This window comes from Mus caroli, chromosome X (assembly GCF_900094665.2).
Source record: "Mus caroli chromosome X, CAROLI_EIJ_v1.1, whole genome shotgun sequence".
Classification (NCBI taxonomy): domain Eukaryota; kingdom Metazoa; phylum Chordata; class Mammalia; order Rodentia; family Muridae; genus Mus; species Mus caroli.
This window is the reverse complement of record NC_034589.1, coordinates 6,607,811-6,621,898: the sequence shown is the minus strand read 5'-3', so window position 1 is coordinate 6,621,898 and position 14,088 is coordinate 6,607,811. Positions and strand designations below refer to the sequence as shown.

The following is a 14,088-nucleotide window of genomic DNA, read 5'->3' as shown; positions in this document are numbered from 1 at the left end:
ACTCACTTTGTAGACCAGGCTGGCCTCGAACTCAGAAATCCACTTGCCTCTGCTTTCCAAGTGCTGGGATTAAAGGCGTGCACCACCTGGACAACCTAGTTTTCTAAGAAGTCCTTATTCCCTATAGAGTACTTGTTGATAAGTACAATCACCCAGGAAGCTAATTGGTAAGCTGGCTGGCCTATCATAAATGCCTATACTTAAGGAAGTTGGATAGATGGTAAATACCCTGTCCCGAGACAGGGTTTCTCTGTGTAGCCCTGGCTGTTCTGGAACTCACTGTATAGACCAGGCTGGCCTCCAACTCACAGATATACCTGCCTTTGTCTTTTAAGTGCTAGGATTAAAAGTGCATTCCAACAGCACTGGGCTAAGTTGCTTCTCTACATTTGAGACAAATCACAAACGGCAGTCAGGCGTATTGTTAGACCTAAGAAGCAACTAAAGCTGCAAAGCACAATATTAAAACTATGGCCATACATATTATCATAGTTGTTTTACAGTGTCTCACTGTGCAGCCCTGGCTGGCCTAGAATTCACTAGGTAGACCAAGCTATCTTAGAACTTACAAAGATCTGATTGCTTCTTCCTCCCCAGTGCTGGGCTTAAAGGAATGTACCATTGATTGCCTGGCTACAGTTTTGAAGATCTCAACAATTTAATCCTCACCTGGCAAAATGGAGAAATGTCTCCTGTTGTGAGTAGATGAAATCTGGCCACATCAGGCTGGGACCCAGTCATCCTGTGCTCTATGGACATCATGTAACCTTTGAGATACCTGGGTCTAAGGAGCAACAACCTGGAATATTAATCTGTTAGGTAACAGCACCAGGCAATGACCTTCTCATTATATCTAGCAAGATGTCTTCCTATAATTTTCCCCCAGAGGACGAAGTGTCTGCTTTTCAATTGTGAAGAGGTTTCTTGTCCTCAGCACCACTGACCAAAACATCTCTGTTGTAGGAGGACTGTCCTGTGCACTATAGGAGCTTCCCAGTGCCACTTGCTTCTACCACACCCCCATACCTGACAATGAAAAATGCTTCCAGAGGTTGCCAACTGGTTCTCAGAGAGCAGAGGAGATGCTACCAATGGCACTGCTTCAGAGGCGGTGCTGAAGAGTCTCCTTGGGCCTGTGAATAAGAGCACACGTGATTTGGGCAGTGAAGAGTTGAGCAAAATGTAATCTCTTTTCTTTTTGTTTTTAAACTGAGATAAGGTCTTACTATGTAAGCCTGGTTGGTCTGGAACTGTATTTAGAGCAGGGTGGTCTCTAACTTGCAGAGAGCTACCTGTTCTGGGATTAAATGTGTGTATGTACCATCGTGCCTTAATTTCTTGAGACAAGGTCTTATTTTATTTTCCTGAGACAAGGTTCAGTCTAGCTTTAAACATACAGATACTTGAAGATGACTTACAACTTTGCATCCTCCCATCTCCATTTCCCAAGTATTGAGATTACAGGTATCTACTACCATGCCCAACGGATAGGGATTGAAGATGGGTTTTGTGCATGTTAGGCACAAACTGAGCTCCATGCCCAGACTAAGATGAGGTATCTTCAAAAATATTTAGCTGCAGTTATAGACAAGTATCACCATTATTGGAAAGAAAAGTCAACATTTTTCAAGTGGAAAAATATTAGCAAGATTTTTTTGCTGTAATAGTTATGTTTTTTTTTTATTTTTTATTTTTTAAGTTTTGCTGATGCTCAGAACAGATATAGAATGGACAGACACATTTATAAGAACAGTTGGGGGCAGCTAAATAAAATCAGAAAGGAAGTCCCAGGCTTTGATTCCAGTTTCTAGTTCATCTTTACAGTTTGGACCGATTCATGCTAGAGGTGGGAAGGGCAGGCACACACATGATAAAGGTCAAAAGAGAATCTTTCAACTTTCCCTACCAGTGCTGGTTTTACAAACTTGTGAATTTGCTGAGTGTGGTAGCACACACCTTCAGTCTCAACACTCAGAAGGCTGAGACAGGAAGATCTCTGTAAGCTGGAGGCAGCCTCGTTGACTTAATGAGTTTTAGGTCTTAACAACAGTGAAACAAAGTAACAAAGAAAAAAATCAGGAAGAAGCTAGTCATTGTCTCTAGGCCTTGATGATGTGACAGAGCAACTCTGGTCGGCACCAGCCGAAGCGAAGCAAGTGGAATTCTCTCCTGGGGTAAAACACAATTTATTCACAAGGACGGAAAAGGTACTGGGGAGTAGGAACACAACATGTCACAACAGTGGGGCACTGGCAAGCTTCCGGGCTTTTTTCCCTTTAAAAAATGTGACTTTCCTTTGTTGCTGCTTCCTCCCACCCCCACCCCTGCCCGCATGTGCCAAAAAAAGTGCATTGGATGCCCTAGAGCTGAAGTTACAGGCAGCTGTGAGCCACTACACGCACACATGCTGGGAATTGAACTCTTGTCCTTTAGAAAAGCAGCAAGCCCTCTTTCTAACTATTGAGTCATCTCTCTTGCCTCCAGCCCTTCTTGATTTCTATCTTAGAGTATTATAGCATTGCTGTTCATTGACAAAGTTACAGAAGAAAGGAAGCAACTTTGTTGACAACTACTGTAGCAATGCATGTGTAATTAGGAACACATTTCCTTTCACCTGAAGGTCCGTCCAGATTCTCTGACAAGTATTCAAGCGATTTAATTTACATACAAATGACCTAGGAAGACTAAACTTCTTTGATTGGCTAGCATCCCACAGTTTTCTCCTAGCCCCTCCCCACTAAACCTCCAGCACAAAGAATCCTTACAATAGTTTTGAGTTCAAAGATGAAAAGGCTGAAGCAAATCAAACTAGTATTTATATTTACCTAACCTAGTATGTCTTTCTATTGATTTGTTTGTTTAATTGTGGTTTTCTGAGACAGAGTTTCTCTATGTAGCTTTGGCTGTTCTGGAACTCGATCTGTACACCAGGCTGGCCTAAAACTCAAAGATCCAACTGCCTCTCTCTCTGTGTAATCCCTGGAGGCTGAGGCAGGGGGATCATTATGAGTTCAAGGCCATCTGAGTGGAGATGCAGGATATTGGGTAAAGGAAGACATTGGTTGCTACTGTCTTAGGGTTTTACTGCTGTGAACAGACACCATGACCAAGGCAACTCTATAAAGGCAAACATTTAATTGGGGCTGGCTTACAGTTTCAGAGGTTTAGTCTGTTATCATCATGGTGGGAAACATGGCAGCATGCAAGCAGACATGGTGCTGGAGAAGGAGCTGAGAGTTCTACATCTTGATCCACAGGCCCCAAAAGGAGACTGTGTGCCACACTTGAGCACAGGAGACCTCAAAGGCAATCCTCACAGTGTCACACTTCCTCAAACAAGGTCTCAAACAGTGCCACTTCCTATGGCCAAGTATTCAAACACATGAATCTATGGAGCCATATCTATTTAAACCACTATACTGGCTTAGGATAAAAAGCCTATGCGGCCTTGGAGACAGCAATAACCTAGGTACCTAAGAAAGGCATATTTCAGTTCCTAGCAGGTGTAAAGAGTAAGGTTGTGTGTGTGCAGCACTTAAAATGTTTTGTTTCCTAGATCCAGGAACTGTAGTATCACAAAACACCTTGTTTATCTGTGTCTGGTAGCACTTGACATTAGCAATGGGACCCTGTCCTCATGCTCTCCCATGAAAGCAAAGTTTGCAGTGGCATGGCTAGATCCTAACTACTTTGTGATCCGGTGGAAGGCAGGATAGCACAGCCTTTCAGCTGGGCTAATCTCCAGGGGACCATGACAAAAGCAGGAGATTGAGCAGGTGCTTCTCGCCTGAACTACTTCCTCATCTGTGCACCAAGACAGCCTCATTTCATTGTGATTGGGAAGAATTAAGGCCTGGAATTGCTGGGGATGTAGCTCAGGTGGTGGAGTGCTTGCCTAGCAACTACAAAGCCCTGGATCCCATCCACAGCAATTCAGAAAAAGAAACAACTTGGTATGCTGGTGCAGGCCTGGACTGGGAAGTAGGAGAATGATCACATAGACTTGAAGGTCATGCACTCTACTCAACATATGGAGTTTGAGCCCAGCCTGAGCTATAGGAAAACCTATCTCAAAACAAACAAAATAAAACGCAAACCAAACCAAAAGTGAAACTAAAACCACCAAAACAAAGGAAACAATATTTGGAGCCCCCCCCCCCCCCCCNGCACGCCTTTAATCCCCAGCACTCAGGAGGCAGAGGCAGGCGGGTTTCTTAGTTCAAGGCCAGCCTGGTCTACAAAGTGAGTTCTAGGACAGCCAGGGCTATACAGAGAAACCCTGTCTCAAAAAACAAACAAACAAACAAAAAATCTTTTGACAATATTCAGAGGAAATAATTTATTTAGCCTTCATAAATAGCAAAACAAATTTCAAGTTTACAAGACAAGTATGGGGTTTATATGTGTAATCTCAGGACTTGGAGAGCAGAAGCAGAAGTAATACAAATGCAAGACCAGCCTGGGTCACACAATTAAAAGTTCAGTTCCACCTGGACCACAGAGTGAGAACCATCTCAAATCCCAACCCCCACCAAAGCAACTATAAAACTCAGGTTATAATTTCTATTTTCTTCTGGAATATGCTTCTCTCTAAACTTTATTTAGTTTGGAATTTGGAGTTTCTCTTTTGATTCATTCCATCTTCTTTAAAACCTGTAGAAAACCAAGAGCTTGGGCATGGTGGTTTTAATTGGGAGTGCCAGACTCAAGAGTTCACATATATTCCTTGTAGAGCTCAGGGAATCCCACAGCTGCACTGGGCAGTGCAGACCTGACCTGAGCCCTTTGTCCTCAGCCTTGCTTTGAGCCTAGCACAAAAGTGACTCATTTCAACGTTACTGGCTTCCCAACATTCTCCTAAATTTCACAGTCATCCTTTCCTTCCCTTCATCTGGCAGCCTAAGGCATTATTTCCTTCCCATCATGCTGTCTGCATTCTGTATACCATGTGTGAGCTATGGAGGCCAGAAGAGGTTGTTGTATGCCCTGGAACTGAAGTGACAGACAGTTGTGAGCCCCCTCACAACTGTGGGTGCTGTGGACTACACTTCAGTCTTCTGTAAGAGCAGCCAAGAGCTCTTAGCTGCCGAGCAGTTTCTTCGGAGCTGCTCCCATAGGCTTTACACGGACAGGTATCATTTCAACAGGCACTTTAGAAAAACAAGTTTTCACTCAGCCTGGGAGCAGCAGTCACCCAAAGGTGCTGGCTCTTTTTAGCTGTAGTGATCCCTTGGGAGAGAGGTCATTTTCTGTTACTAATCAGTTGGCTTTATCTGTGTATCAGTCCAGCTTAATGAATGGCTGGTCAAATTTGTACTGTCTCACTCTGAGCTGATTTACTCTCTTAGTCCCTTTTGGCCAAGAGCCATGTAATTTATCCCCCAGACCATTATTTTGCGAAATCCAGAACTGTCCTACTGAAATCCAGTCAATGGAAGGCCATGCAGACAGCTGGCCTGGAGTCAAGCTTTTGTGTTCTTTTCCTTGTAAGAGAAACTGTTAATTTATGTAACTGACTGAACAGTAGCATTTGTGAGTTAAGATAACACATTTGAACACTGCAACATAGACAAATGTAACATGTTTGTTACAGAGTAAGCTTTGTAGTGAACTCTGAGATGGAGTCAAGTGAATCTAAACTAAACTCAAACAGGCTGTCTTCTTCTCTAATCTATTTTTGGCCGGGGGGGGGGGGGGGGGGGGGGGGGGGTTTTTAAAGTTTTTTTTTTTTTTTTTTTTGGAGACAGCGTTTCTCTGTTGTAGCCTGGCTGTCCTGGCACTCACTTTGTAGACCAGGCTGGCCTCGAACTCAGAAATCCACTTGCCTCTGCTTTCCAAGTGCTGGGATTAAAGGCGTGCACCACCTGGACAACCTAGTTTTCTAAGAAGTCCTTATTCCCTATAGAGTACTTGTTGATAAGTACAATCACCCAGGAAGCTAATTGGTAAGCTGGCTGGCCTATCATAAATGCCTATACTTAAGGAAGTTGGATAGATGGTAAATACCCTGTCCCGAGACAGGGTTTCTCTGTGTAGCCCTGGCTGTTCTGGAACTCACTGTATAGACCAGGCTGGCCTCCAACTCACAGATATACCTGCCTTTGTCTTTTAAGTGCTAGGATTAAAAGTGCATTCCAACAGCACTGGGCTAAGTTGCTTCTCTACATTTGAGACAAATCACAAACGGCAGTCAGGCGTATTGTTAGACCTAAGAAGCAACTAAAGCTGCAAAGCACAATATTAAAACTATGGCCATACATATTATCATAGTTGTTTTACAGTGTCTCACTGTGCAGCCCTGGCTGGCCTAGAATTCACTAGGTAGACCAAGCTATCTTAGAACTTACAAAGATCTGATTGCTTCTTCCTCCCCAGTGCTGGGCTTAAAGGAATGTACCATTGATTGCCTGGCTACAGTTTTGAAGATCTCAACAATTTAATCCTCACCTGGCAAAATGGAGAAATGTCTCCTGTTGTGAGTAGATGAAATCTGGCCACATCAGGCTGGGACCCAGTCATCCTGTGCTCTATGGACATCATGTAACCTTTGAGATACCTGGGTCTAAGGAGCAACAACCTGGAATATTAATCTGTTAGGTAACAGCACCAGGCAATGACCTTCTCATTATATCTAGCAAGATGTCTTCCTATAATTTTCCCCCAGAGGACGAAGTGTCTGCTTTTCAATTGTGAAGAGGTTTCTTGTCCTCAGCACCACTGACCAAAACATCTCTGTTGTAGGAGGACTGTCCTGTGCACTATAGGAGCTTCCCAGTGCCACTTGCTTCTACCACACCCCCATACCTGACAATGAAAAATGCTTCCAGAGGTTGCCAACTGGTTCTCAGAGAGCAGAGGAGATGCTACCAATGGCACTGCTTCAGAGGCGGTGCTGAAGAGTCTCCTTGGGCCTGTGAATAAGAGCACACGTGATTTGGGCAGTGAAGAGTTGAGCAAAATGTAATCTCTTTTCTTTTTGTTTTTAAACTGAGATAAGGTCTTACTATGTAAGCCTGGTTGGTCTGGAACTGTATTTAGAGCAGGGTGGTCTCTAACTTGCAGAGAGCTACCTGTTCTGGGATTAAATGTGTGTATGTACCATCGTGCCTTAATTTCTTGAGACAAGGTCTTATTTTATTTTCCTGAGACAAGGTTCAGTCTAGCTTTAAACATACAGATACTTGAAGATGACTTACAACTTTGCATCCTCCCATCTCCATTTCCCAAGTATTGAGATTACAGGTATCTACTACCATGCCCAACGGATAGGGATTGAAGATGGGTTTTGTGCATGTTAGGCACAAACTGAGCTCCATGCCCAGACTAAGATGAGGTATCTTCAAAAATATTTAGCTGCAGTTATAGACAAGTATCACCATTATTGGAAAGAAAAGTCAACATTTTTCAAGTGGAAAAATATTAGCAAGATTTTTTTGCTGTAATAGTTATGTTTTTTTTTTATTTTTTATTTTTTAAGTTTTGCTGATGCTCAGAACAGATATAGAATGGACAGACACATTTATAAGAACAGTTGGGGGCAGCTAAATAAAATCAGAAAGGAAGTCCCAGGCTTTGATTCCAGTTTCTAGTTCATCTTTACAGTTTGGACCGATTCATGCTAGAGGTGGGAAGGGCAGGCACACACATGATAAAGGTCAAAAGAGAATCTTTCAACTTTCCCTACCAGTGCTGGTTTTACAAACTTGTGAATTTGCTGAGTGTGGTAGCACACACCTTCAGTCTCAACACTCAGAAGGCTGAGACAGGAAGATCTCTGTAAGCTGGAGGCAGCCTCGTTGACTTAATGAGTTTTAGGTCTTAACAACAGTGAAACAAAGTAACAAAGAAAAAAATCAGGAAGAAGCTAGTCATTGTCTCTAGGCCTTGATGATGTGACAGAGCAACTCTGGTCGGCACCAGCCGAAGCGAAGCAAGTGGAATTCTCTCCTGGGGTAAAACACAATTTATTCACAAGGACGGAAAAGGTACTGGGGAGTAGGAACACAACATGTCACAACAGTGGGGCACTGGCAAGCTTCCGGGCTTTTTTCCCTTTAAAAAATGTGACTTTCCTTTGTTGCTGCTTCCTCCCACCCCCACCCCTGCCCGCATGTGCCAAAAAAAGTGCATTGGATGCCCTAGAGCTGAAGTTACAGGCAGCTGTGAGCCACTACACGCACACATGCTGGGAATTGAACTCTTGTCCTTTAGAAAAGCAGCAAGCCCTCTTTCTAACTATTGAGTCATCTCTCTTGCCTCCAGCCCTTCTTGATTTCTATCTTAGAGTATTATAGCATTGCTGTTCATTGACAAAGTTACAGAAGAAAGGAAGCAACTTTGTTGACAACTACTGTAGCAATGCATGTGTAATTAGGAACACATTTCCTTTCACCTGAAGGTCCGTCCAGATTCTCTGACAAGTATTCAAGCGATTTAATTTACATACAAATGACCTAGGAAGACTAAACTTCTTTGATTGGCTAGCATCCCACAGTTTTCTCCTAGCCCCTCCCCACTAAACCTCCAGCACAAAGAATCCTTACAATAGTTTTGAGTTCAAAGATGAAAAGGCTGAAGCAAATCAAACTAGTATTTATATTTACCTAACCTAGTATGTCTTTCTATTGATTTGTTTGTTTAATTGTGGTTTTCTGAGACAGAGTTTCTCTATGTAGCTTTGGCTGTTCTGGAACTCGATCTGTACACCAGGCTGGCCTAAAACTCAAAGATCCAACTGCCTCTCTCTCTGTGTAATCCCTGGAGGCTGAGGCAGGGGGATCATTATGAGTTCAAGGCCATCTGAGTGGAGATGCAGGATATTGGGTAAAGGAAGACATTGGTTGCTACTGTCTTAGGGTTTTACTGCTGTGAACAGACACCATGACCAAGGCAACTCTATAAAGGCAAACATTTAATTGGGGCTGGCTTACAGTTTCAGAGGTTTAGTCTGTTATCATCATGGTGGGAAACATGGCAGCATGCAAGCAGACATGGTGCTGGAGAAGGAGCTGAGAGTTCTACATCTTGATCCACAGGCCCCAAAAGGAGACTGTGTGCCACACTTGAGCACAGGAGACCTCAAAGGCAATCCTCACAGTGTCACACTTCCTCAAACAAGGTCTCAAACAGTGCCACTTCCTATGGCCAAGTATTCAAACACATGAATCTATGGAGCCATATCTATTTAAACCACTATACTGGCTTAGGATAAAAAGCCTATGCGGCCTTGGAGACAGCAATAACCTAGGTACCTAAGAAAGGCATATTTCAGTTCCTAGCAGGTGTAAAGAGTAAGGTTGTGTGTGTGCAGCACTTAAAATGTTTTGTTTCCTAGATCCAGGAACTGTAGTATCACAAAACACCTTGTTTATCTGTGTCTGGTAGCACTTGACATTAGCAATGGGACCCTGTCCTCATGCTCTCCCATGAAAGCAAAGTTTGCAGTGGCATGGCTAGATCCTAACTACTTTGTGATCCGGTGGAAGGCAGGATAGCACAGCCTTTCAGCTGGGCTAATCTCCAGGGGACCATGACAAAAGCAGGAGATTGAGCAGGTGCTTCTCGCCTGAACTACTTCCTCATCTGTGCACCAAGACAGCCTCATTTCATTGTGATTGGGAAGAATTAAGGCCTGGAATTGCTGGGGATGTAGCTCAGGTGGTGGAGTGCTTGCCTAGCAACTACAAAGCCCTGGATCCCATCCACAGCAATTCAGAAAAAGAAACAACTTGGTATGCTGGTGCAGGCCTGGACTGGGAAGTAGGAGAATGATCACATAGACTTGAAGGTCATGCACTCTACTCAACATATGGAGTTTGAGCCCAGCCTGAGCTATAGGAAAACCTATCTCAAAACAAACAAAATAAAACGCAAACCAAACCAAAAGTGAAACTAAAACCACCAAAACAAAGGAAACAATATTTGGAGCCCCCCCCCCCCCCCCAGCACTGGGTCTCTCACCTGTGGCTCAACTCATTTTGCATAGCGGCTCTGAGACTCTGCCTATTTGTGAGACTTGAGGGCACTGGAACTTGGCCATCAGCTAAGATGCTGATGATGGCTCTGCTGTTTACTGTGCCTCTTCTTGAAGAGAGACCCTGTAATCTTTCGGGAGCTTCCCGAGTCTTGTAAATTTCATGTGTTCCTTGTACATCCTTAGCTTTCCGAGTCTTTTACCTCTTTCCAGAATTGAATGTTTCAATTCAGAGGAAATAAATTGAAACAGAACCACAGGTGGGCTGCTCATTAACAAAGAAATGAGGCAAGGGAAAAATTCATTCCCTAAGGAAGAATAATTAGACTTTTTTTTTGAAACAGGGTTTCTTTGTTTAGACCAGGCTGACCTCTAACTCAGAGCTCTGCCTGCCTCTGCCTTCTGAATGAATACTGGGATTAAAAGCCTGCACACCTGGCTAATAATTAGATTCTAAATGGGGACTTCCTTTCCTTCAAAAGTGCCTGTCTTTTTCTTCTTTTTTGTTTGCTCATTAGCAACCATTCATTTATAGGATATTTTCGTATAGCTAGAAAAAAAATTAATGTTCTAAGCCTAGGAATTTTTGAGATAAGACCTCACTGTGTATCCCTAACTAGCCTAGAAATCCCTATGTAGACCAGGATGGCCCTGAACTCACAGAGCTCTGCTTATCTACACATCTCACCCTGATAGTTTCCTTCTATCCACATATTGGCAAGACTCTCTAGGTAGAACCTTACTACCTAGTAAAATACAAAAGGGTAAGGTTTGTGGCTGTTTATACAAGAAAACACAATTGCAATTTTTCTTTTTTTTTTTTTTTTTTTTGAGACAGGGTTTCTCTGTATAGCCCTGGCTGTCCTGGAACTCACTCTGTAGACCAAGCTGGCCTCGAACTCAGAAATCCACCTGCCTCTGCCTCCCAAATGCTGGGATTAAAGGCATGCGCCACCACTGCCCGGCCACAATTGCAATCTTATTAACATCATACAGAACTGTATAGTATCAGAGAAGACTCTACGCATCGTCTTATACAATACGCCTGCCTCTGCCTCCCGAGTGCTGGGATTAAAGGCGTGCGCCACCACTGCCCGGCATGATCCAGATCTTGAGGCTAGAAGACACAGGCTTCTGACCCAGATCTTGACATGGGACAACACACACCTTTGATCCAGAATTTAAGGCATAGTAGCCATGAAAAATTTAGGCTCAGGCAAGGTAGTATACGCCTTTAATCCTAGGAGACTGAGGTAAGCAGATCTCTGAGTTCAAGGCCTGCCTGAGACCGCAAGTTTCAAAACCGGGTGTGGTAGTACACACCTTAAATCTGGGTCACACCTTCTGCTGGAGGCCTATGTAAGGACAATGGAGGAAGGCTCTCTCTCCCTCCTTTGCCTGCTTGACCTTACTTGCCAGCACATCGCTGTTGGAACCTACTTTTTCAGGATTCCAGCTTACAGAGAAGGCCAGCTGAAATACCTAGCCTCATGGGAATGAGCAACTACTAGATTCTTGAACGTCCCATTCACAGTTGCCCATTGTTGGGTTAGTTGTACTGCAGACTATTAGTTACTACAATAAATTCCCTTAGTACATAGAGACATTCTGTAAGTTCTGACTCTAGAGAACCCTGACTAATACAGTCTTCTAGAATGGACATGAACAAAAAGTATACAAATGATGAAGATGGTGAGCAAAAAGAACCCTTGTATAATGTTGGTGAGAATTCAAAATCCCCACAGGCACTTTGGAAAACAGCATGAAGGACCTAAAATCACTAAAGAGATTACTAAATGAGTCAGTAATTAAATTTTCTGGGTATAGTTTAAAAGGAAATGAAATTACTATGCCACATAGATATCTGCACAACTCTCACTTTGTTTTTTGTTTTTTTTTTATTTTTGAGACAGGGTAGCTTTAGCTGTCCTGGAGCTCAGTCTGTAGACCAGGCTGGCTTTGAACTCGAGAGATCTGCCTGCCTCTGCCTCCTGAGTGCTGGGATTAAAGGTGTGTACCATCACCACCATGCTAATGCTTTTTATTTTTGAGGCAGGTTCTCATATACTCTACACTGGCTTTGAACTCATTAGGGCATTGAGAGCATCTTTAGCTCCTGGTCTTCCTTCCTCTAATTCCAAAATGTTTCAATTACAGCACTACACTGGACAAATACAGCATCATCCATAATAACCAAGATACAGAAATAACCTGTGTTTATCATGGAGAGAAATCAAATGGATAGAAAAGATGTAGCTGAGTGGCAGTGAATGATAGGCATAGCTCTATCGAGGTCCTGTGGTTTATCTTCAACACACCTACAAAAAATGTGTGTGTCTCATCATGCACAGTGTCCTAGCATTCAGGAGTGAGGCAGGGGGGATTTAGCTTACAGTCAGTCTGAGTTATACTGTGAGACTGTAGACATGTGTATTATATATCATACACAATGAAATGTCACCTGCAACAACATGGATGGATCAAGAGGACATTACATATTGTCAAATAAGACAGGCACACAAAGCCAGTATCTCTTCTCACTTCAAGTGGAATCTTAACAAGTCCAATTCACTAAAGCAACAGTAAATAATTTTTATCAGATGCTGAGGGCAGAGAAAAGGGAAATGTTGCTCAAAAGATACAATGTTTCAGTTAGGCAGCAATATGTTATATAGCGATGTTAGTTAATATCCCGGATATAGAATAACATCTCCTACAGATAAGAGTGAATTTTAGTTGGACATGGGGTGCACACCAATAATCCCAAATACTTAGGAGACTGAGGGAGGGGATCACAAGTTATCAGTCTAATTTACATAGCAAGTCCCAGGTGAGCCTATGTCATTTAAGGAGAATCCAACTCAATAAAAAATAGCTGGGGATATAAAGGCAGAATGTTTGCCTACTATAGGCAAGGATTTGGTTGGGTTCAATCCTTAGTCCTGCAAAAGGCAGTGTTGTGGCAGGAGGTGGTGGTATATTCTAGCTGTCACCACAAAGAATAAAGTATGAGAGGTGATCAAAGTCAATGAGTCCGATTTGTTCATTTGGGAGTGTATTCATGCACTGTATCCCATAAACATATGCAATTTAACACTGTACCCCATAAATAAATGATTTATCAATCTGAAAATTGGATGAGGTAGTGGAGGAGCTTGTGATCCCAATTACTTTGAGCTCAAGAGCTAAAAATGCCAGCCCCGACAACACAGTGAGACCAAGAATCAAGAGCACTGCAATTGTACAAGTGGAGAACAAAGAGAATTGTCTAACCTTACGATCAGCATGAGCATCTGTTACACCTGCGAGAGATGAAGCTGCAAAACGATGTTTAGGTAGGGTCACAAAAATAGACGCTTTTAACAGTTATTTTTTCCGTGAGTTGTGCGTGAGAATCGCTAGGTTACTAAACAAAAAACAAAAATAAACGCACACAAAAAAACTTTCGAAGCCCAGACATCACGAAAGACCAATTGCTTCCGAATCTATGGAGATGGAGGGAACCCACAGACATTTTTAAAGGCTTGCAGTTAGTTTCAAACGGAAGCCAAGATTAGAAAACAGACAAAACATGTGGATTTTGGGAGAAAGAGGCAGTAGTTGTAAAGATGAAAACCCAGGCAGGATAGGGCGGCTACTGCAAGGGCAGGGACAAAAGCCAAGAGTGCCAGCGAAGGATTTAAGGACTACATGTGTCTCAATGATGGGCTTTGGGTGACAGCAAAGGCGCGGCACGCAGGAGACTGCATTCAAATGACGTTATTGTGCCGTTGCTCCTGTCCCACAATTGACAAAAAAAGAAAAAAAAAAGGAAAAAAAGAGACTGTAACGTTTTCTCCCACGCGTCGCGCCAGGGTCGCCTATGGGCGGAGCGTGCGTTGGACAGTCACAGCGCGCGGTCGCCGCAGGCCGCCTTTTTGGGGCCCCGAGAGGAGAGACGGGTGGCTTCTCCGCCAACCCTCCTCCGTTCACCGTCCCGCTACGGTCGCCTAGGCGGGGAAAAAGAGCGCTTAGGGACCACTGACGTTACTGTGACGCGGCCGCTGAACTGGCGGCGCGGCTTCCGGCGCCTTGCGCCCACCCCCCTTTCCGCTTTCCCGCCCACGCACCTCCTA

At 43.5% G+C, this 14,088-nt stretch overlaps 1 long non-coding RNA gene across 1 annotated transcript in view; it reads right to left on the bottom strand.

Annotated features, from left to right (window-relative positions):
- LOC110286724 overlaps positions 1-13,954 on the bottom strand; it is a 59,269-nt gene extending 45,315 nt beyond the window's left edge. Inside the window, exons 1-2 of the long non-coding RNA XR_002377160.1 lie at positions 13,247-13,954; positions 6,805-6,911 (exon numbers count right to left, since the gene is read on the bottom strand). This is a non-coding gene — a long non-coding RNA (uncharacterized LOC110286724). The remainder of the gene's footprint in view (positions 1-6,804; positions 6,912-13,246) is intronic.
- Positions 13,955-14,088: the final 134 nt, after the last annotated feature.